Below are 24,458 nucleotides of genomic sequence, written 5' to 3'. Positions count from 1 at the left end.
ACATCTGACCTGCCTCGCTCTCAGTTCTCCAAGTCAGCACCGTACATCCACAATTGTCACTCCATAAAAAGGTGCATCCTCTAGTACTGTGTGACTGACTTTGGATGCTATTTGGAACTTAAATTGCCACTAGGCCAGGGGGGATGTTTTGCCTCGTTAGATCTAATATGTTCATAAATGTGGGGCTAGTGTCGTTGCTTTCTTTCTTTTTAAGTGGCTCATACAGTCACTCCTTAATGACATGCATGAACATATGAAGGTTCATAGCTCTAAGTGGGTACAATATGCATGCATGGATCACACTCCAAGTGCCATTCTAACTGTCCTTTTTACTGTACGTGCAGATTCCTTTAATGTGAATTATGTGATTTCCCAGCCAGAAAATGACTGTCTTACCTAATTGGTCACCTACCATCTGCCGGTGATTTCTTTAAGCATGAGAAAAGAAAGTGACCGCATATGAGAGCTCTCTCGTACACATTGTCTTTGTGGAGACTGGGAGAGACATGATTTTGCCAGAAGGTTACTTAAGAGCTGTATGAATTTGGACTCAAAGCTGGGCTTCACGCTCGTACAAGCAGTAAGAATCTTTTATTTGCTATTTCCTAGAACTTTACCAAAGGAGTTGTATAGGACAGAGGTCCATCTGACAGACTCACTACAGTTATTAATTAAATTTTATTTACATATACTCTTAAGATATATGTTTATAAATTATTTTTAAAATAATTTTATAGAAAATTGAAAAAACAGTCAAATTTTTTAATAAATTTTTCAATTTTTGATAAAAAACTTCTAAAAACGAATTTGTTAATGTATGCCATAAATGCAAACATTAACCGGAGTCTTCTTAATTTAATTGATGCAACTTTAAATTTAAGAACCGGCAAAATGTAAATGAAAATTTTAAGGAAAATTTTTATTTCAAACCTCATTGTTTAGGATTTGTAACAAATTAAATTTTTTATTTCAAAATTAAAACTTTAAATTAAAATATAAAAAATAAATCAAACTCACAAGTTTTAAAAGTAACATTTATTTATTTTTTTATTGTTAAAAAGTAACAAATTAAACCATAAAGTTTCAAAAGTAAAAAGCTTTATCTCATATCAATTAAGTGCAATAATGCTGCGTTTGAAGTTCAATATAGGTTAAAATTTTAATTTGTTACTTTTAAAAATAATTTAATTTATTACTGTGGGGGGAGAAAAACCCAGCCCAACTTATTGGGCCCGAGGCCCTGAATGAGGAACACTCTTCATCCGAGGAGATAAGGCCTTCAGTCGGAAGCCCACGCCAATGGGGGACGCCTGGGGATGAGCACGTATACCATCCGAGGAGATACTCATATGTCCGAGTAGTCATGCGTCCTCGGATCCGAAGAGGTTTGATCAAACACGAGTATGGGAGGTTCAAGTGATCTATTTGACAAGTGTCAAGGGGGAGAAGGACCTCGGACACACATAGAGATAACGACAACAGAGATTGATAGAGGGGGATCGAAAAACAGGAGAGAGAAAGGGTACCTTACATGGTTGTAGCTCCAGCAATTGTAACCCTTGATTATCAATGAACAACTTCTCTTCGGACAGAGTACTCATTAGTCCGAGAGCACATTAATTCAACTTCTCTCATTGGTGTTGCTGTTTAATACTGTAATTTTCATTATTTGCCTAGCCCTTTCGCCCACTCTCTACAAAATTTATTGTTTTGGGCTCAGAGGGTTCCAAATCCATACCTCCTTGGGCTTGGGCCGCAAAAACTGACCCTACAATTACATCCCTAAATTATAGTGTAAAATATAAATTTTCAAAATTTAAAGTAAAAATAAAATAAATGTAAATGTATTTTAACCCAAAACTTGACCAGTTTGAGCACCACTTCACCTAGTTACTAATGAAACCCCTTTACTAACGCTTCGTTTGTTTTATAGTAAAATATTTTCAAACATAAAATACTATACATGTAAAACAATTTGAATAAAATATTTTCATGTGTTTGGTATGACAAGTAAATTTTTTCAAACAAATCATCAAAACTGGTGACTCAACCATCGGAGTCGCTAGTGTCAGAGGCTCGGTGATCGGACTGCCATAATTGGTAGTCGAAATGGTGGCTTTGGTGATCGGATTGCTGCCAAAGAGGTGTCTCCAATAACCAGATCACCAGCACTTGCAACCCAAATGATGTCTCCGGCCACCAGACCTCTAGCACTAGAACTTCAGCTTTCATTATCAGAACATTATCATTGGTCACTAGACCACTGGAGTAGAGGCTTCAGCCACTAGATCGTAGGCACCAATTGCCTAGCCCACCAAATTAGTGACCTAATCATTGAATGGGGTGAGGAAAAGTCATTGTGTGTTTTTATAAAAATAATTTACCAAAATTTTAAAGGTAAATAATTTTTAAAACTTTTTGTAAAGGATTTTACGGTCAACGAAAAATATTTTATAAGTTTGACAAATTTTTACATGCAAATAAACACCTAAAAATGTGAAAATATTTTACTTCAAAACAAAATGGAGCGTAAAAACATGTTTTGTATTGATCAATGGTTCCATTGGGCTCCTGTTTGATGTAATACACCTGCTTGCATCCAATCACATTAAGCGTTGGTCTAAGATACTCTTGCCGCCACCCTAGCTCTTTAATTTAAGCCCATTTATTGTACTAAAAAAGAAAAGAAAAATGGAAGACCCATGGCATACTATATTAATTGGATATTGAATTTAATTAGTTAAGTGTGTATTGAGTGGGAGAATGCTGAGTTCCATATTGAACGTATACTCGGTCGATCTGGGCTTTATAAACAATTATTAGGAATTTTTATTATTACTAGAATGGTCCTTTTGGGGTATAAGAAAAATATGACTAGCGCTTTTCTTTAGATTGTTATATTGGAAATGAAGGAACCAACACTCATCTCTCATTAGCAAGAAAAGCAAATATTTCATAGTTATGACTTCTCACTAGTGTGGGTATTTAGTAGTACTTGTCATGTATGAGGTGGGCTTACTTGAAGGAGGTATGGCACTACAACAGACTTTACTTATTTTGACCCAATTTTATCGAAGGTTCACTAAAATCTATTGATACAAATACCAAACTACAAGGTAGCCTAGTAATATTACTAAATTTTATCTCGAAAGTTTTTAATTCCCTTGGAATAAGTTAAAACACCCTTGAAATAAATAAATATATATATATATATATAAACAGTTAGTTTTGCCACTAAAATGTTACATTTTTCAATCCTCTAAATCACAACCCATGATATAATACCCAAAAAATTTTCAACCCTTGAAAAAAAGTTCATAAAAAAATTTAAAAAATAAAAGGAAAACCACACTCTCTCTTAGATTCTCATTTCCTCTCTCTCCCCCCCCCCAAATCTCACAAATCTAAGCTTAGCAATCATGGAAATCACATAGCATTCAAGCTCAAGTTTGTGATTTCTTCGACTGTGTCTCTTCGTCTCTCTAATCACGATGTTCTCTTCGTGACTTTGTCTCTCTCAGTCACGATGTGTTTTCTTCATCCCTCAATCGTGTTGATAAGAATTGGTATTGCCAAATCACAAACCCTAATTTTTTCTTTGAAATTTTAAAGTTGATAATTTAATTCTTTGTCATCTTATGTTGTTAAACTTAAGAATATAGAATTGGATTTGTGCAAAATTGCTTGGTTTTTCATTGTTTCCCTCTTTAATGGTAGGTACTACCTTGAGACCTTGAGGCATGCAAGGATGTAGAATTTTGATGTATGTGATTGTGGTACATTGGACTTTTGATGCATGTGGTTGTAGTACATTGAATGATATTCGGGCCCAGTTACATAATATTTGTATTTTGGTATAAAGATTTTGTAATATGTGGTTCTTGTGCATTATTGTGATTTTTTTTATATTATAAAAAATAAAAAATAAAAAATAAAATCTTATTTTGAGGCTCAGGAAACCTTAAATAACCTTATTTATCAAGGGTTGTACTTTTAAATATTTTAACCCTTAGTTATTTATAATCTTTTCAGGGGTCAGCAATCATCAATAAAATTGGGCACTTGTTTTGACAGCCACGGAGGTTGTCAAAATTTCATTTTTTGCAATATAGTTTGAAGGTTATCAAGGGTCAGTTAGACTCTTAAAATAATTTTTCTTGATGTTTTTTTTTTTTTTTTTTTTTAAATTTTTTTATTATACCTTTTCAAGGATTTTGACAATTGAAAAAAGCCAACTTTGTTGTAGTGTGGAGTTAAGAATGGGAGGTTGGCATGCCAATTTGGGGTCTTCAGTATTGAAGTATCGTATGGTGGGTACAATGGGGATGAATTGTCGGGAAGAGTAGTGAGGGAGACTTGTGAAGATTAAAAGAAAAAGGGAAAAACTTGTACCTGAAATTGTGACTTAAAGTCATGAGTTTAGTTTATTTTGGGTAATATGTGGATCCAAGCATTGTATATAATAAACACTACCCAAAAATTATATTGATGCTAAAGAAGGTATGGGAAGTGAGTAGGATTAAATTGGGATGAACTATATAAAAAATGTGTGTGGTTGGCATGAAAGGGAGAATGTGAGTATTGGTAAATTTGATGGACAAAATGTGAGTGTTGGTAAATTTGATGGAAAAAATGATACGAGCATTGGACAAGGACGGAAGAGAGGAAGTGGTTAGGCAAGATTCGGGTGAGTTGATGGTAAAGGGCGATTTGATTTTATTAACAATCACACATAATCCATTGAATGTTGTATGTACTATATTTCTACAAGTGAACATTTTTTTTTTCTTAAAAAAAAAAAGGTGGTAAGAGAGAAAAAAATAAAAACCAAAGATATGAATTTGTTAAATAGATATATATATATATATATATTTAAAATGAGAATTCTCTAGCAAAAATAAAGATAACCCAACATATTTCTAGGTACACATGCAATTTTAAAGTTCATTTAAAAAGTACTTTTATAAAATAAACATCTTAAACAAAATAAGTTAATGAAATTGAACGGTATTATAACAAAAAGAAAACATTTTAGAAAAATAGTGAACTTTAGAAATTTTTTTTTGAGAAAGATGAACTTTAGAAATTGATTGCAAGAAATGACATGATAATATGATCCTATCAAACAATTAGAGTTTGTTTAGTAGAGAAGTTTGAGTAATGTTGTTTGTAATTTTTTAAAATACGTGTAAGTGAAAAAGTATGTCATATTGTTTAAAAACTGAAAATGAGTTGTTTAACAACTCTACCAAACAAGGCCTTAACCCTTTTCCATTAAATGATTTTCTCTCCTTCCATATATACAAGATACATCCTGTTTTTATCTTCTCAAAAAAAGAAAAAGAAAAAAAAAAGAAAAAGAAAAAGATACATCCTGTTTCTTTTCTAAAAATAATAATAATAATAAAGATACATCCTGTTTCCTTTTCTACTTTTTCACTTTCTTTCCTCTCTCTCATATTTCCATTTAAAGAATCTCTTACATGCATCAAGAGGTTACCAAAAACTTAAGAAGTTTCTCAGATGGGCCCCTGGTGTTGAATAGTCACAAAAGTCATTAAATTCTGCAGTGAAGTTGAAAACATACGTTTCGGTTGGCTGAACCAAGACATACGGAGAGTGGGGTCTGACGATGACTGGCAACGACTTCAACCGGTTACTCCACCTCGCTCACGTCCTCACTTTCTCATTCCACATTTTAAATTCTCTTCCAAATTCTCACACCCCTCGTATCTTTCTTACCTTTCTATAAACCTCTCTAGTTTTTACTTTTTACACAACCCATTTAACCAAAACCCAAGCCTCTCTCTCTTGATTCCTTCTAAAATCCACTACCAAGAAAAGCTCTTGTTTTTCTTTTATAATTCAATAGTTGGTTGGCAAAATTCGAACCCTAAAATGCCTTCATTAGAAATATCAGAAACTGGAAGTGGCTATGGAAGAAGATGATGAAGACGCATGAAATGGAGCTTCAGTGGCATTGGATTGGAAGAGAGAAGTATAATTGGCCAGTGCAGGGCTATATGATAAGGTATTTTAGCTTGACATCCATCATGGTTTTGGTTGTGTTAACCATTTCGCTTTTGGTACTTCCATTAGTGTTGCCACCATTGCCACCACCACCATTGTTGCTTTTATCAATCCCGGTTTTGATTATGGTTGCCCTTATCTTCTTGGCCTTTTTACCATCCCAACTAACCAATGTCGCGGTCACTTCGGCCGTTTGATCTCAATATTATCAAGATTATTGGCAGGAGCTCTTGATTTAGTAAATGCAAAGTGGTACATACTATATAATATGTTGTGAATGTGCTAAAACGTGTCTGAAATTCAAGCTACTAGCCAGCAAGAGATTGAAGCATTTCGTCTACAGTGTCCGTTAATTGCTCCAAGGCCAAGCACCTGGTGTGAAGCTAATATTCTTAAAGGTTTTGTTAGTAAAAGAAAGCGGCAAGAGTCATTTTTGGCAGTAGAGATTTGCTTGTCGGTTAATGATTAAAGATAAAAGTTATCGAAAAAATGACATTTTTTCGTTGAATTATAAGGTCGAAGGCTGTAAATCGAAGTCCTTAAAGGTTGAGATAAAAGGGCATTAAGAAATTAATGCTTTTTTTTTTACTGCAGTTGTGACTTCTTGTAAAAAGATGACTTAACAAATACTCTCTGTTTTTTGGCTTTTATATTCTTTCTTTCTTTCTTTTTCTTTTTCTATTTTTCTTTTCTTTTGGGTGAGAGCTTAGAAGATGACTGAAACCTTTTGAGGATTAACATCTTAATGTCAATGGTTGTCATTTAAAGTCATAAATAGTTGAGGTAAAATGAAAGAAATTTTTAAATGAATAAGGAGTACAATGGAGAACTATCTCTGTGAAAATGGAGATTAACAAGGATATTGTATGTCCGGTATGTACAACTTCCCTCTTACGTAGGGTGAATTTCTCAGAAGTGAGATCTACTTTTGTATAAGAAGAATGTTACATATGTCTGTTATATCATATATTATATTCTGAAGATGAATTAAAGTTGTTCTCCCTTAGAAATTTTCTTTTCTTTCTTTTCCTTAGTTCTTTGGGAAGAGAGCTTAGAAGATGAGCGAAACTTCTTGATGATTTACCTATTGTTTTAAAATTAGGAGATGATTAAGTTATGGGTTGAATCACCCTAAAACAATCTACGTGAGACATGTTAATGTACTTAATTTATTAATGTTTTATATATTATATATAGTATTATACTTTATATTATATAATAAAAGTTGTGTGGTACACTTTATTGTTATTCACAGGGGAGTAACAAAATATTTTTGTTTGGGGGTTTGAGGAAGGGGGAGCTGTAACCTTAATATTGAAAGTATATGTATATACACAAACGTGTGTATATATATATATATGATAAAAGAATGTAACTTAAATATTTTTTATGATTTTTTTTTTAAAAGATAATATACACATTCAAGAATTAGGCTTTTTTTGAATGTGTACTGTATAGTAAGTTTTTCAAAAGTTCCCTTTCTTTTTACCTGTATGTTTGGATTTAACTATCAAAAGAAAATCAAGAATAAATTCGCACATGAGAAAAAAGAGTAATGTGTGTGAGTTTAAACCTGTAGGTATACGCTATATACTCAAGAGTTTAGCCATTTTGAGTGTGTACTGTATTGTAAGTTTTTCAAAAATCTCATTCCCTCTACTTTTGTGTGTGTGAGTTTAACTATATATAATTATATATATATATATATATATATATCTAAAAAGAAAAAATCTAACATTTTTCCCCTTTTGAGGGAGGGAACCCATAATTTTTAAGGGGGCCAAAATTCAAAAATTTAAAAAAAAAAAAAAAAAAAACTCTTAACTGTTTTTGGGTCAACCCAATAGGTAGCTCAGGCATAAACTTGCACTATAAGTGGAGGTCCTTTACCCTCTCTTTTTTCCTTTTTGTGTGTGCAATCCTTTTTGTTGGGAAATTTAAAAGATTGACAAAATTAACAAGTTTTAATGTCAAGTTGTTAATTAGATCTATCATGAATAGCCTTTGGTTAAATAAACAAACATCAATATCATACACAACGAAATACTAAAAAACACAAGATATGATAACCTAGAAAAACTAATAAAACAAACTAGTTTTACAGTAAAAAAACTTGAGGGGAAACTTTCCCAAAAGACAATCTACTATAATAAAGAGAAGTTTAACATTTAGTACAAAACTTTTGTCCCTAGACTCTACAATCCCAGTAGATAAATTTGCAGTAAAAACCTTCTACCGCATTAGAATTTTTGAATTTTTCAATATATGAATACCTTGACAAATGATGCACTTGTAATCACAACCGAAACCTCTAAGTCCAAGAACTTTTTGAAAGTTTTCTTCACAGGAATAAGGCTGTGGTGGTTACTATGACTTCAACTTCTTCACCAAACAAACTTCAGATTTACTTTGAAACTCTTTGGTATGATGAAATAGAGAGAACTTAGTTACAAAAATCCTAGCCACACAAACAAGTGTTTCTATCTCTAAAAAGCCTTATAATAGATGTCTTATAATATTATTTAAATACCAATTCAAATAGATCTCAATTTAGGTTTCAAATGGACAAGCTATGAGTTTTTTTCGCGTTACTAATTTTTGCCAAAACGTGAAGCTTGATAGATTAAAAAGTATCGAGCTAGCTATCAAGGAGGTAGAAAGAATCTCGATAGATCAAGAGATATCGAGACAGCTATCGATATACATGCTAAAAATGCATTTTTCTTGAGTTTTTTGTAAATAAACTTTGCATCTTCTACTTGATTTTCAATTACAATTTTAAAATGCATTAAAACTTAATAAAAAACACATAATTTGACATAGTTTGACAATACCAAAAACACACGAACCTTACACTTTTTTTCCTTTATATATATTCCGTTTATATTAAAATGATTAAGTCAATTATACTTTAGATTCATGAAACTTAGGCCATGCATATATTAAAGGAGAGTATGAAACATATGTTAGGGAATATATTAACTATAATATTAATTAATTGTTCCTATAAAAAAATATATAATAATTAATTGATTAAATTGAGCGCTTTCAATCAATGCTAAAGCTAAATATCATGCACCTTTTTTTTTTTTTTTTTTTTTATAGGAAAAAAAAATCAGGCAGTCGATGATGCTATCTCATCATATTATCTTTGATAACACTACTTGCTAGAAGACATGGCTATTTCCCATAATACTCCCATTTTGATGTAATGTTAGAGATATAAATTTTTTAACAAAAAATTTTACAAATTGTTAATGTGGTAAATGGTTATTGGTAAATGAAAAAGTGATGTAATGATGGATCTAGATGAAAACCAACAAAAAGCTAGTCACATCAACAATTTGTAAAAATGTTGTAAATAATTTGTGGTTGTAGCATTATTCATTTTGATTGTCAATTAACCATAATGTCTTCCAAAAAATACTTAATTAACGTGCAAATTTCTCTCTAAAAAATACATTTACGTGCAAATAAAACATGTTAAAATTAATTCACTTTATATATCAACTAGTTGGTATATTAACTAAAACACACACATTGGCTCGCTTTCACACATTAATATCCAACTTCATGTTCTTGTTGATCTATTATTTTGATTTTAATATTTTACCAAAAATTAAGACCCGTAGTTTATTAGTATGTTATATTGGATTTCAAACTAAAATAATATATATAGATATTTTTTTTAAGTGAATGAGTATTCTCAACCCTCAATGAACGGTTGTTATTTTGTAAGATAGAGTAATATAATTTTTTTTTTTTTAAACTGAATAATATAACATTTCAATTGTATAAAATTAGATATTATGTGGGCTTCAATCCATTGTTTTATCCCTATGATTCGATTAAAATAATAAAACCCTCTTTACAAAAATCAACTGCCCTTGATGTAAGTGGTAATTGACATTCATGAAAAAGAATAAGGCCAATTATATATATGAATTTAAGTAAATTGGTGATGATATGATTCACCGAATTTAGATTGAAAGAGAAGGTTAGAATTCACACCACTAGCCCGAAGGTATTGTCAAATGATGACTAGAACCGCTCTTCATGAAAGTTGACTCTAATTAAGGGTTAATGTGGAAAATTATTCAATTTTTTTTTTTTTTAATAAAATGAGATGTTCAGCTACTTTGAAAAGCAATCCTAGTGTTTTTAATCTTTTTTTTTCTTTGCCTTTAAGGTACAAATTAATTTTAAAAAAATTTGACAAAATGCTGAAGCATCTTGAGTTACCAAGCAGATTCCGTATAATTTTTGTTTTTTAAAAACTAAAGTATTATCAAAAGTTTTGTAACACAATTGATTATTTTGATATTTTTAATAAAGAGATTCATATTCAATTCTCCCTCTCTCACCTATTAATTATTAAAATTAAAAAAAAAAAAAAAAACTAGAAACTGAAGCCTCCATTAAATAAAATTCCTACCATTGGAAATTTTGTTTTTTTTTTGTTTTGTTTTTTTTTTTTTTTGTTTGTTTTTGTTTTGTTTTGTTTTTTTTTTGTTTTTTGTTTTTGTTTTTTTTTTTTTTTGAGAGTTACCAAACAGAATAAACTATAGATATTTCTAATTCTTTCTATGTTCTGCACTTGGAAAGTGAGGGAAAGGGAAGGAACATAAAGGCTCTTTTGACCTTTAATTTTGTATTTCAGAGAAAAAAGAAAAAGAAAAAGAAAAAAAAATAAAGATTTTATAAATGTTTTAAAATCCGATTTATTCTATATTCGTTTAAATTCGTTTTTTACTTGTCGTTCTTTGACTTATGTACCATCAGTGCACTCTAAGAAATTAAAGGCAACGTTATCATGATCGCAACAATGTCAAGCTCTCCCAATGAATTTTCTCCATATCTCCCTAGGCTCCACTGTGTTTGATCATTATATATATTTAATTACCCTCCCCAACTCTCTTACATAAACCCCCTCAAAAAAAAAAAAAAAAAAAAAAAACTCTCTCACATAAACCAGAGAATTTTTTTATATTATTTTTTATGTTTTAGTAAAAGTTAATGACCATATAGTAGTTGAATCGTAACGCAGTGTGCAGCATGACAAACTGGTCTACGTATATTGATGTACAAAGCACATAAAGCTACAACAAATCACATTATTATTAGTTTAATTTTACAAGGATTGAATTCACATCACATGTAAACTACTTTACATTAGTTGTAAAAAACATTAATTACAAATAAGATTAATCAATCGACTAGTCAACTTATTCAAGAGAAAAAAAAGAAAAAAAGAAAAAAGAAAAAAGAAGAACAAAAAAGAATGATTCTACAAATATAACAATATTTATTACAATTGTTGAATTGGCAAGCACTATTTATTTTTATTTGATCCTATCATTGACATAATTTTTTTATCTACCAATAATAACTTGTTAACTCGAGACGAGATCCTTGATAGTTATAACATATTTTTATGAAATTCTATGTCTCTAAACTTAAGTTAGAATGAAAAATAATAAATTGACTATTCAACTTTTAGTTTTACCCCAAAGGAGAAAGTGTTAGATAGTCAAGTAAAGCGCAAAGTTACTAAGCATAATCAAGTTAAAGTTAAAGTTTGTGCTAAAGTTTGTGCAATGGTTTCAAGTCTCAATCTATTCATGAGATATTAATTTAATCAACTCCTTAATTAGTGTTACCTATAAGAGATTCTTCCATGTAATTATCTAATGTTTGTGAGGATGAGTGGATTATAGTCACTTGAGCGATTAGTTACCCAATTATGTAAGAAACTCTAGACACGCACGTTAGTAAGAAAAAGAAAAAAAATGGCCAAGGATGTGCAGTTTTGGTCAAATTGAAATAATTTTTTTATCTACCAATAATAACTTGCTAACTCAAGACGAGATCCTCGATAGTTATAACATATTTTTATGAAATTCTGTGTCTCTAAACTTATGTTAGAATGAAAAATAATAAATTGACTATTCAACTTTTAGTTTTACCCCAAAAGAGAAAGTGATAGATAGTCAAGTAAAGCTATAGCAAAAGTTACTAAGCATAATCAAGTTAAAGTTAAAGTTTGTGCAATGGTTTTCAAGTCTCATTCTATTCATGAGATATTAATTTAATCAACTACTTAATTAGTGTTACCTATAAGAGATTCTTCCATGTAATTATCTAATGTTTGTGAGGATGAGCGGATTATAGTCACTTGAGCGATTAGTTACCCAATTATGTAAGAAACTCTAGACATGCACGTTAGTAAGAAAAAGAAAAAAAAGGCCAAGGATGTGCAGTTCTGGTCAAAAAGTAAATCTCTCTTTTTCTAAAGAAGATACATGAATATTGTCACATATATCAGAGATGCTACAATTCATATATTAAGATAGTGGAAAGTGTTGATGGTGCTATTAGAGCATTAGCATCCAGGTTTTTTAAAAATTTCTCATTTTACACTCTACAAAGATACTTTATCTATTTTATAATACCGTTTCATAATTCACCCAAGATCCCATAATTCATTCTTTACATCACAACCAACTCTATTAATTAATTTATTAATTTCTTTCTTTCTCTCACTTCCTTTTTGTTTCTCTTACTAGCAGCATCTCTCTTTTTCTTTTCTTTTTTTCTCTCTTTGTCTCCCTCCAAATCTCTCTCACTCTCTCTCTCTCTCTCTCTTGGTTTGAAACTAGCAACTGATGAAGGTGATTCGATCTAACAAAGGAGAGAGAGAGAGAGAGAGAGAGAGAATTATTTAAAAAAAGAAGTAACAACTGCTACAGTAACTTCTTAAATTTAAGAAGTTGCTGTAGTAAAGTTGTTAAAGTTTTTAGACATAAACATCCTGATAAAGAGGGTTTTTGGTGGTTGGAGATTCTAAAACAATTTGGGGGAAATTGCGCTAATGCTTTAGTATTAGATAGGGAATTTCTTTTTCCGCTTTTAGAGATGTTACTAATTCTAAAATAAGTTTTCTCAAAGATAAAGGGTTCGCTTGAATAGAACTTATTTTGCTGAAATTGAAAACTGAAAGCTGAAAACACTGTAGCAAAATAATTTTTAAATGTGTGAATAGTATCGTGAGACCAATTTTTAATTAAAAATTTGCTGAAAAGTGAAGTTTGTGGGTCCTGTGAACAATATAAGGGACCCACTGATGTGATAAAAAAAAAGAAAAAAAAAGAAAAAAAAAAAAGAGAAAATGCAACACAAAACGCAAACGTGAGATTCGTTGCTATCCAAACCGATTGAAAGATAAAAAAATTGAAAATTTTAAAAAAAAATCTATTGTAAGTTAGAATTTGCTGTATTTTTGCTGCTTTTGTTGGCTGTATTCTTCATTTAATTGTTTCTTTGGTCAAGAAATTGCACATTCATCCCCCCTTCCTTCCCCTCCCCAATAACAAACATGAAAGGTAGCATATATTCTTGAATTGTTACTATTGCTAAGTATGTTATCAAAAAAATTTACTACTGCTAAGTAGACATAATTTGTATCAAGAACGGATTTAGGATTTTAAGCTGGCCGGAATATAAAGGAAAAACTCAAAATAGGTATCCATATAGTTTTGGCTACATGATTTTTTTAATAAATCAAGTGATTTGTTTAAATAATATACATTTATAGTCTTGTAAAATACCACTTAATGGGTTAGAAAAGATAGCTTTAATCCAGTTTTGAGCCAAACTTTGTCTATTTCAAATGAAATGGAAAGAATCCATTTTCATGAAAGAATATCCCACTATTAATTTCTACAGACTACCATTAGGCCAATAACTCTCTCTCTGGTATTTTGTGTAACTGTTGCATACAACATCCCTCTGATGTAGAAGTCGGTTAAACAGATGTGGAGTCTATTAATTAATAAATCATCTCTCACGTAAGCACCCAACCATCAACCTTACCCTTTTATAATTTGGAAAAAAAAATACCCACCTTCACCAACCCAAGCATGAGGGACTATGAAACAAGAACTTCATGAGTGCCATCCCCCTCCCATGTAGCCCATTGCTTTCTGTCTCTAGTAAAGCAGGAACATAGAAACACAAGGACACAATATCCACCACCTCCTTCGTCAAACAAACCAACACCCCTTCAACATTTCACATTTGGATTTCGCATGACACAGTCACATAAATGTGTTATTGAATATATCATTCAATTTTTATGCTTCAATTATTAATTCCTTTAGGACAGGTGCAAATGATCCCTATATTTTTCTCAAACTGGGTCCACTGGCCATGTCTCACACGTTTCAATGTCCAAACAACACACAAAGGAGGTTAGGTTAATTGATACAAATTTTGTTGCTTTCTGCGCCATCAATATCTTCATTATCCTTCAGTCGCTTTCTCATCAACCCGTTGCTTTCTGATTAAGCGTGTTGTTAAAACAAATACGAAATTGTTACCTAGGTATCATGTGGGTGCACTGCATGTATTCTTCTATCTAATATTAATTTGGTTTGCTTTCTTCTGTATCCCATTTACTTTTACAAGATTGATAATGAAGCATACAATAAGCATTACATCAATTTCGAAATAGCCACTGTAGAAAATGAAACAAAGACAAAGTTAACAAAAAAATAAGACGTGGTTTCTAGTTTCGGTAGGCCAGCTAATAATTAAAAACCAAGTTGGGTTAACAACCACTCGATCTGGACCAATATTATTCTTATTTTCCACAGATTGAGAGAGAGAGAGAGAGATGCATTGAATTTTGTACAATATATATATATATATATATATACAGGAACGGAGGTAGAAATTTTGTTTCAATGTCCAAACAACACACAAAGGAGGTTAGGTTAATTGATACAAATTTTGTTGCTTTCTGCGCCATCAATATCTTCATTATCCTTCAGTCGCTTTCTCATCAACCCGTTGCTTTCTGATTAAGCGTGTTGTTAAAACAAATACGAAATTGTTACCTAGGTATCATGTGGGTGCACTGCATGTATTCTTCTATCTAATATTAATTTGGTTTGCTTTCTTCTGTATCCCATTTACTTTTACAAGATTGATAATGAAGCATACAATAAGCATTACATCAATTTCGAAATAGCCACTGTAGAAAATGAAACAAAGACAAAGTTAACAAAAAATATAAGACGTGGTTTCTAGTTTCGGTAGGCCAGCTAATAATTAAAAACCAAGTTGGGTTAACAACCACTCGATCTGGACCAATATTATTCTTATTTTCCACAGATTGAGAGAGAGAGATGCATTGAATTTTGTACAATATATATATATATATACAGGAACAGAGCTAGAAATTTTTGTTTGGAGGGCCAATTTGTGTTACTTTTTTTTTTTTGAGAAAGAATTTGTGTTACTAATTTGTTGTCTATACAAACTTTAAGACATATACACAAACACATACATCTATACACACACACACACACACACACACACAAAATTTAGTGTCTTTCATAGTGAAATCATTAAAATTAAATGTTTTATAGAGTTAAATTTGTTAGAAAATATGTGAATCATGTTAGGAACATATGTCAATATGTAATTGGGTAGATCTAGAATGTATTTAATACTTTAAGAAATAAGGTTTCAAGTTCAAGTGTTAAAACTATGCAAGTTTGTCTAAGAAACAAGTGAGTAAGTGTTGGATTTTAAATCTCAACAACTAGTATCTATCGAGGTTTAAAAAACCATTTTAGCCCGATGCTCGACAGCTGCTCGACAGATAAGGTATCTATCGAGATTTATGAAAATCAGTTTTTCAGAGCTGATTTCACTCAAATCCGTGAATAGATGTTTGATCTTTCTTTTCTCACAACCCTAAACATATATAAGGATTATTTTAAGGGCCGTCACAGATGATGCAACTCAATGCAAAAGTTTTTCACGAAGCATATTGTGAACTGGAGACATATGCTCTAGTTTATCTTCCTATTCAAGAAGTTGTTGTGCTTGTACATTGTAGGTTTTGTAACCAAAGAGGTTCGTGATCTTTATCGTGTTGATGAACTGAAGAACTTTGTAACCAACATCTTTCTCAAGTTGATGAATAAGCCGCGTACTAGGATCCACGTATCGAATTGGTTAGTCACATATTGGGAGCCGTGCATTGAAAAGAGAGTTTGTCACTACAGAACAAATCCAATTAGGTATTGGGGTAAAGGTTCAACGGTAGGTTGGTATAAGGTATTGGGATTCCTTTACTTGTAACCGCTTGTAGTGATAATAATGAATTCTCGGGAATGGTGACCTTAAAATCACCCAGTGGGGTATAGGTTGTCCCCATTCGTAAACAAATTACCGTATCAATTTATTTTCCGCTACATTTTAGTTTAGTTGGTAATTTGTTTGTGCTACCACACTAATTGCATGCAAATTGAATTAATTAATTAACTTGGCTAATTAATTGGTTAATTCATCACAAGGGGTTAATACATTCTTGGCCTATCAAAATTCATTTTTCACCATATTCTATAGTGAAATCCTAAAAATTTTCATTTACAATATAAGTTACTTGATTGTTTACCATTACGAGTAAAAAATTTTCAATTGAACTAATGAAGTGTTTAGACATGAATGATCCAAAACTTTAAGAGATACGAGAACACATTTTACAACAAAAACTGAATTTAAGAAATAATACATTCTCTATAACTATTATGACCAATTAGACAATTTTTCTTAAGAAAATTATTGGACTAACTCAAATAATTGGTTTGGGGGTAAGAGAGAGAGGGGGAAGGGGGGGGGGGGGGCATCCCTATTGATAATCAACAAATTGAAACCAAATATATACATGTCATGGCGAATCTAAGCAAATACTAAACATCTCAATGAGAAACATGGAAAAATTGGAAATCATACTCATAAGTTCAAATCATCCATCCAAAACGTATAGCATTGCCCATCTTAAAAATTTTAGTGTATGAATTTATCTCATTTTCTAAATTTATTTCTTTGCAATGAGTTTACCATTTTGTTTCTTCTAATCTTTCTTATTTTAAATTTGGAATTTTTTATTTTTTTTTTATTTGAGTAATTTTGGCATCTATGGAAGAATTAAGTGATGAGTTAGGAAATCATCCTTGTCTAAACATGGTAATGGACAAGGAAAGGGCCATAAATGAGGCATTTATTACAAGAGCCATTATGATTGAACGAAGTAGAAGGAGCAACGGCTCAGAGGTCTCCATATCTCAACATTAACCATTAAAGGCATTACCTGGATAAGGAAATAAACCACAATTAATGGCCCCCCAACAGCTAGAAAAATAGAAGCCTATATAAAGCGAATCCAACCTAAGGCAAAGGTACGGTTTTACGCACCTATCATCACAGATACTCAATTATTGCTCTCCCTCTCTCTCTCTCTCTGCATTTGACTTTGTCATTGGAGGTTCATTGGCTGGCACCACACTATTGACCTATCCGATTTACTTTCTTCTCGCCTTGTAGGCAACCCCGGAACCATCTAGACGATCACAACTACTAAAAAATTTGGCTTCATTAGTTTGGCGTTAACTGTGGGAACTTCTTTCTTTTAGATCCTAAGGTCAGAAATGTTGCCCTACCTTTGTTGTCATCCAGATGGAATCTAGTGCACAACCAGAGTCAGCCACCCTAGCATTGCAAATCCAAGCCCTTTCGGCCAATGTAGAAGAACTCACAAAGCAAAACCAAGAGATGAGACAGTGGTTGCAAGAGGAAGAAAATCGCTCGCCAAGAACAATCAAGAACAACAAGAATGAAGATAAAGCACAAGACTTGGAAGGTAGCTAGGGAAGGGACGGCTCAAGGAGAATAAAGCGATCTGACGAGGCAGGCAATGACCTCATAAGAAGCATGATGGGGGAAATGGATGAGCTCAAGAGTGCTATGAAAGGAAAAATAGTAAAGAACTTAGATGGGATGGTAAGAAGGACTGGCTCACTGTTCACACCAAAGGTCCTAGAATGCCTTTTGCCACCAAAATTCTGACTCCTGCAACTTGAGTCATATAACAGGTTGAAGGACCCGCTAGATCATATCACCACCTTCAAGATGACCTTGAGCCTACAACAAACCTTGAATGAAATAGTGTGCCGATCCTTCTCGACCACCCTCAAGGGAGCAGCTCGAGTATGGTTCAATAAGCTAGAACAATCTTCCATAAACGACTTCGACTAGCTGAGTAGCCTATTTGTGCGCCACTTCATAGGTGGGCAGTGCCAAAAAAGACCAGCGGATCACTTGTTGACGATCAAACAAGGAGAAGGGGAGTTATTAAGATCGTATGTGAAGCGGTTTAATAGAGAAGTGCTAGAAGTGGACAAGGTCAAGGACAAGGTACAATTAACGACGTTCAAAGCTAGGTTAAGGTTCGAAAAATTTGTAGTGGCACTTGCAAAGAGCCCCCTAGCGTTGATGACAAAGTTGCTAATAAAGGCTCAGAAGTACACGAATGCGGAAGATGCTCTCGCCCCGATAGAGGTAGGAGAACCTTGGACATCCAAGGCAGGTGCTTAAGATGACCCAAAAGGGCAAAAGAGGGAAAGAAAAGATTACTCGTCCAACCATGATAGGAACAAGCAAAGGGACAATAAGACTTGAAAAGTGGTAAATTTCACACCCTTGGTAATCCCTATTGCTCAAATCTTGATGCAGATTAAGGGCGACCATTAGCTTAGGTGGCTAAAGCCGTTAAGCGTTCACCCAATGCTCGAAACAAGAAAAAGTATTGCCCCTTCCACCAAGACCACAGACATTACACGAATGAGTGCAAAGATCTCAAAGAACAGATAGAAAAATTAATCCAGAAGGAAAAAATGCATAAGTTCATTAAGAGAGACATGTATGGATGGCCAAAGCAGGAGAATCGAACCAAATCGAAAGACAAGCCTAAAGACAATGATAAGCTACAAGAACGTCTGAAGAGTGCCATAAGAGAAATAAGGATGATTAATGGTGATCTAACAACAAGCTCTTTCAAGTCCCTTAAGAAGTCACAACAGAGACAGGTTAATAATATCCATAAGATGCAACTGTCGAATCATAGGAAAAAAGAGGTTACAAATATGGTCTTCTCAGAAGAGGACACCAGAAGGGTAAAACAGCCATATAACGACCCCCTAGTCATCATGCTTATGATAGAAGGGTTCAATACTAGAAGAATCTTGGTAGACAATGAAAGCTCCGCCGACCCTTTCAACAGTTCAAAGTAGACTTGAAAAGGCTTCGTCCATTCGAGTCTCCCCTCGTCAGTTTCAGCAGAGATAGGGTGTACCCAAAGGGAATAGTTACCTTAACGGTCATAGCTATCTTATATCCATAGAAGATAATGAGGCAACTCAATTTCCTGGTGGTAGATTGTCCCTTGTCTTACAACATCATCATTAAACGAACAACCCTTAACCACTGAAAAGTAGCGACCTCAACATATTGCCTAAAGGTGAAGAGCAAAGAGGTAAAGAGCCATTTTGGATGAACTTAAAGAAACTTTCGAGACACTAAGACGATACAAAATAAGATTAAATCTAGCAAAATGTGCGTTTGGAGTCTCTTTAGGAAAATTTCTCAATTTCATGGTATCACAACAAGGAATAAAGGCCAATCTTGAAAAGGTAAAAGCCATACTAGAGATGACTTCACCTAGAAACATCAAGGAGGTGCATAAACTGACGGGAAGAGTGGCAACTCTTAATCATTTCATCTCAAGGCCGAAGGACAAATGTCTCCCCTTTTTCAAGACTCTCAAACAGGCCTTCGCATGGATCGACGGTTGTGAGACAACATTCCAAGAGTTGAAACAACATTTGAGTAACTCGCTGTTATGAAGTCCATCCAAAGAAGGCGAAGACTTATTCCTATACCTGGCTGTTTCCGTCATTGCAATGAGTACAACACTAATCCGGGAAGAATCAAGAATCTAGCGCCCAATGTACTACATCAGTCAAGCCTTCCAGGGGGCGGAGGTGAAATAACCACGTATTAAGAAGATCACTTTTGCTCTAATCATCGCATCTAGAAAGCTGTGTCCTTACTTTCAGGCAAATCCAATCCTTGTCATGACTGATCAACCAATCAAGAAAGTAAGGAACAAACCAGAAGTAGCAAGTCGAATGGTGTAGTGGGTAGTCGAGTTAAGCTAGTTTGACATCGAGTACAGACCTCGAACAACCATAAAAGCCTAGGTATTAGCTGACTTCATTGCTGAATTCATCCTACCCGAAGAGAGCACAGTAAGCGAATAAGAGTTATGGATGATGCAAGCGGACAGGTCGTTAGTAAAGAAAATGGAAGGAGGTTGAGTCATCATCACTTCACTAAAAGAAGACATACTAAGATATGGGTTCCAGCTCCAATTCCTCAACACCAACAACGAATCAGAATATGAGGCTATATTGACAGGGCTCAAGATAGCCAAATCTATAGAAGCCAAAAACGTACTCTTAAAGAGTGACTCCAAATTGGTGATTAGGTAGATCAAAGGAGATTACGACGCGAAGGAACAGAGAATGTAAAAATACCTGAAGCTGATGAATCAACTAGTTAAGGAGCTAGAATAGGTAGAGTTCATGTAGGTCCCACGAAGTTTGAACTCAGAGGCGAACGAAATGGCGGGACAAGCATCATCAGAGATTAGGGAAAAACCACTAGGAATGAAACTGGAAGTACAGAAGTTCCCCAGCATTGAAGAATTCCACACATTTGCTATACAAGGTAACACGAGCTGGATGACCCCCATCACATCTTACCTCAGGGACGAACAGTTTCCATTGGATCCAAACAAAGCAAGGAATATAAAGAAGCAAGCTACCAGATTCACACTTTTGAATGACGTGCTCTACAAAAGGGGATTCTCCCTCCCTTACCTCCGGTGTGTCAAACAAGATGAAGCAAAGTATATTCTAAAAGAGGTTACCACTCAAGGGCAAGGTCTCCAGTATCAAAGATCACTAAAGCAGGTTATTTCTGGCCAATGATGCAAAAGGAAGCAAAAGACTTCGTCAAGAGGTGTGACAAATGCCAGAGGTACGAAAACGTCCAATGGATACCTGGGGAGAAGATGATGGCCATAACCTCCCTATGGCCATTTGCACAGTGGGGGATTGACATAGTGGGCCCCTTGCCCCAAGGTAAAAAACAGGTAAAATTTTTCTTATAGCAATTGATTATTTCACAAAATGGGTAGAAGTAGAAGCTCTGGCAACCATCACAGAAGCAAAAATACTAAACTTTTTTTGGAGGAACATAATTTGCAGGTTCGGTATATGAACGACGATCATATCAGACAATGGCTACCAATTCGACAACCAAGCCTTCAGATCCTTTTACTCAGGGCTTGGAATCAAAAACCAATTCTCATCACCTGGACACCTCTAAGCTAATGGACAGACGGAAGTAACTAATCAAACCTTGCTCAAATCAAAGTTCAATTGGAAGGGATAAAGGGTACATGGCCTGAAGAACTACCAAGTGTCCTCTGGGCTTATCAAACCACGACTAGAACCTTAACAGGAGAGACACCATTCAATCTTACCTATGGCACTGAAGTAGTAATTCCAGTTGAAGTAGGAGTCACTAGCATAAGAAGGGAGTTTTTTGATGAAGACATCAATGACAACTAGCTAAGGATGAACCTGGACTGCCTTGACAAAATAAGGGATGAAACGTCTAGAAGGATGGCGAGATACCAACAAAAGATAGCCAGGTACTACAACCAAAGAGTAAAACTCAGGAGATTCAGCATAGGAGACCTCGTCTTACGAAGAGTTACACCAGCAACAAAGGATCCAACCCATGGGAAGCTGTGGCCAACCCAGGAAGGCCCCTACCCATGGAATCCATGGATGGTAGAAAACTACCTCGTCCATGGAACATCGAACACCTCAAGAGGTATTATCAGTAGGGATTAAATCTTTTGTAATCATTGACAACTTTTCGTTTGTACTCTAAACAGTTCAATAAAGGAATTATTGAAGTCAAAAATTTCCACAAAAGTAGTAACAAATGACGAGGCCAGTGAAATAAATCCACCAACGGATATAAATCACATGAGGCCAGTGATATAAATCCATCAACGGATATAAATCACATGACTATTATGAGGTTATTCATGATATATGTCTTTTATTTTTCTGTTTTGTGAAATCAAGAATTTATTTTGTTTCACTTGTATTTTCCACACATGTGTTTATGTGTTTGTTGAGTGTTTCAGGAATATACAAGTTAATTTAGTCGTGCTGCTATCTACATTGGCAACTAATAGATAGTAGTTAGGTTGAATTGTTTATTGGGCTATTTTGTAACTTTGAGCATTTCTATTTTGTTATGTGTTTTGTCACGGATTGCCAAAGGGGGAGTTTGTTAGGTTCTAAGACTTTAGGATCTAAATGTATTAAAGCTTTAATGTGTAATGTTGGCAAACCATTATCAAAATTTAGAGTCTAGATTTAGGTTGCTCAAAGTGTGTTTATTTGTAAAGTTGGAATCAAGTGTACTGCAGGGCTCGATCGATCGAAAACTAGACTTAATCGATCGAAGCTCGTGCATATTATTTTTTCTATAGAACTTCCAACTCAGCCCAAGCTCATAAGAGGTGCAAGGTTTTATGTTTTGCTTCAAGTATAAAATGAAAAACCCTAACCACGTTTTTAGTGGTTGTTGATATGTTGTGTGTGTGAATCTTCTGTGAGATCTAGAGGTGTTTACCTTCATACACACTTAGGGTTATCAAGATCAAGATTGACATCAAGAACTTAATGATCACTTCGGTTGCTGTTCCAAGAGTTTAAAGAAAACACAAGTGGGAGTACTTACGGTTGTTGTGGATCAAAGAAAGAAATAGTCCATTGACTTGGAGCTGTCACGTGGTCGTGGTAGTAAATTTTCTACACGATGTAGCAATAGGATGTTAGTGGTCTAAGTCTTATTGTAAAACTTCAATTATTTCATAGTGGATCTTTTTTACCTTGAGGATAGCTAGGTTAAATCCTCACCAGGTTTTTTACCGGTTTGGTTTTCCTGGGTTATCATATTGTTGTATTATTTAGTTTTCTGCAATGTTCACATGATAAAATTTGAATGTGTTTAACCTAGATCTTATTAATGAACTTGTTAATCAACTTGACTTAATATTAGGTTAAACAACTTGTGTTTTAAGGGGTCTAAAAACGTACAATTTACTAGTGGATTATTTTGGCTTAGAGGGTTGCAAAGAGGTTTTTACGCCGAGTTTTTTGATTTTCTCTTAGATAACACACCGTGTGTTATCTTGGTTTTGATATTCTTTTCCTTGCTGCTCTTTACATTATAGCATTACATCTTTATGTTCATCCATGCAATTGTTGAATGCTTTGGTTAATTAATTGGCTAATTACGTATATTCTGCTTTAATTGTATTTAGCTTAAAATCAATTTAACCATAATTAAAATTTAGAGGTCTTAACTAGTTCTAGCATTTAGACCAGTAAACTTTCAGATAATATGTTAACTTTTGGCATAAGAAACCATTACTCCGTTATTTATATTGTTGTGGCCAATCTTTGATTATTTTTGCTTATTTCAAAATGGTATCAAAGTGTAGGCAGGGGATTAGTTTCCTTAGGAGTTATCCTTAAGCCCCATTATCATGGGCCAGCCTCAATCACCTCCTGTAACTAAAGAAGGCTGGTTGTTTAAGTTATGATGTATGTGGTGATCATCAGGCTTTACTTATTTAGTGCATGTGCTTACTTTTTTTTGTTTTTTTTTTCTACATTGCATCATTTTTTTTTTCCTTTTACATTTTTGTATTAATATCATATACGCCAATATATAAAAATATGACCCTTATATAATCTAGCAATTATAGATTTTCTATGAATTAAAGGGTTACTTTTATTGTATTGAGTTATATATAATGCTTTGTCACAAAATTTCTAAAAAGGGAGATTGCTAATATTTAGATCTTAAGTTGGCTAATTCTTACGTCAAAACATGTGTGATGAAGGTTGTAATTAATGCAAAGTTAAATGGAAAAAAGCATGGAGTCAATTTTCTATTGAAGGTCATGGGTTAAAGATAACTCGATCAAGCAAAATTGTGCCTTGCTTATGCAAAAATCCAAGTTAAGCAAATTAACTTTCATTGGCTAATCACTTGACACTCATTTGAGCGACAATATGTAAAACAATAACTGAGTTTGATGCACTAGTTTTTTAACCTAACATTTTCCTATATAAACACAACCCTTGTTGAACAATTTTCGTTGGGAGAGTTAGCTGCTTTTGTTAAGAATATAAAGTGAGAGAGAGAAAGACTGAATAGTCTGTATATTGATGTATATTTTGTGTGAATAAAATTGTACAATAGAGAGCCTTATATAGGCTAAGTATGTGTGAAGTACAAGTAATATAAATATACTACAAGTATAGTATACTAGGATAAGCCCGATGAGCTAGACTAAACTAAGCTATATACTAACATCCCCCCTCAAACTTGAGGTGGCAAGGAGGAAGCCAATTGGA

The sequence above is a fragment of the Quercus suber genome, unplaced genomic scaffold, assembly GCF_002906115.3.
Source record: "Quercus suber isolate HL8 unplaced genomic scaffold, Cork oak 2.0 scaffold_328, whole genome shotgun sequence".
Classification (NCBI taxonomy): Eukaryota; Viridiplantae; Streptophyta; class Magnoliopsida; order Fagales; family Fagaceae; genus Quercus; species Quercus suber.
The sequence above is the reverse complement of the archived record's forward strand: the minus strand, read 5'-3'. Positions refer to the sequence as shown.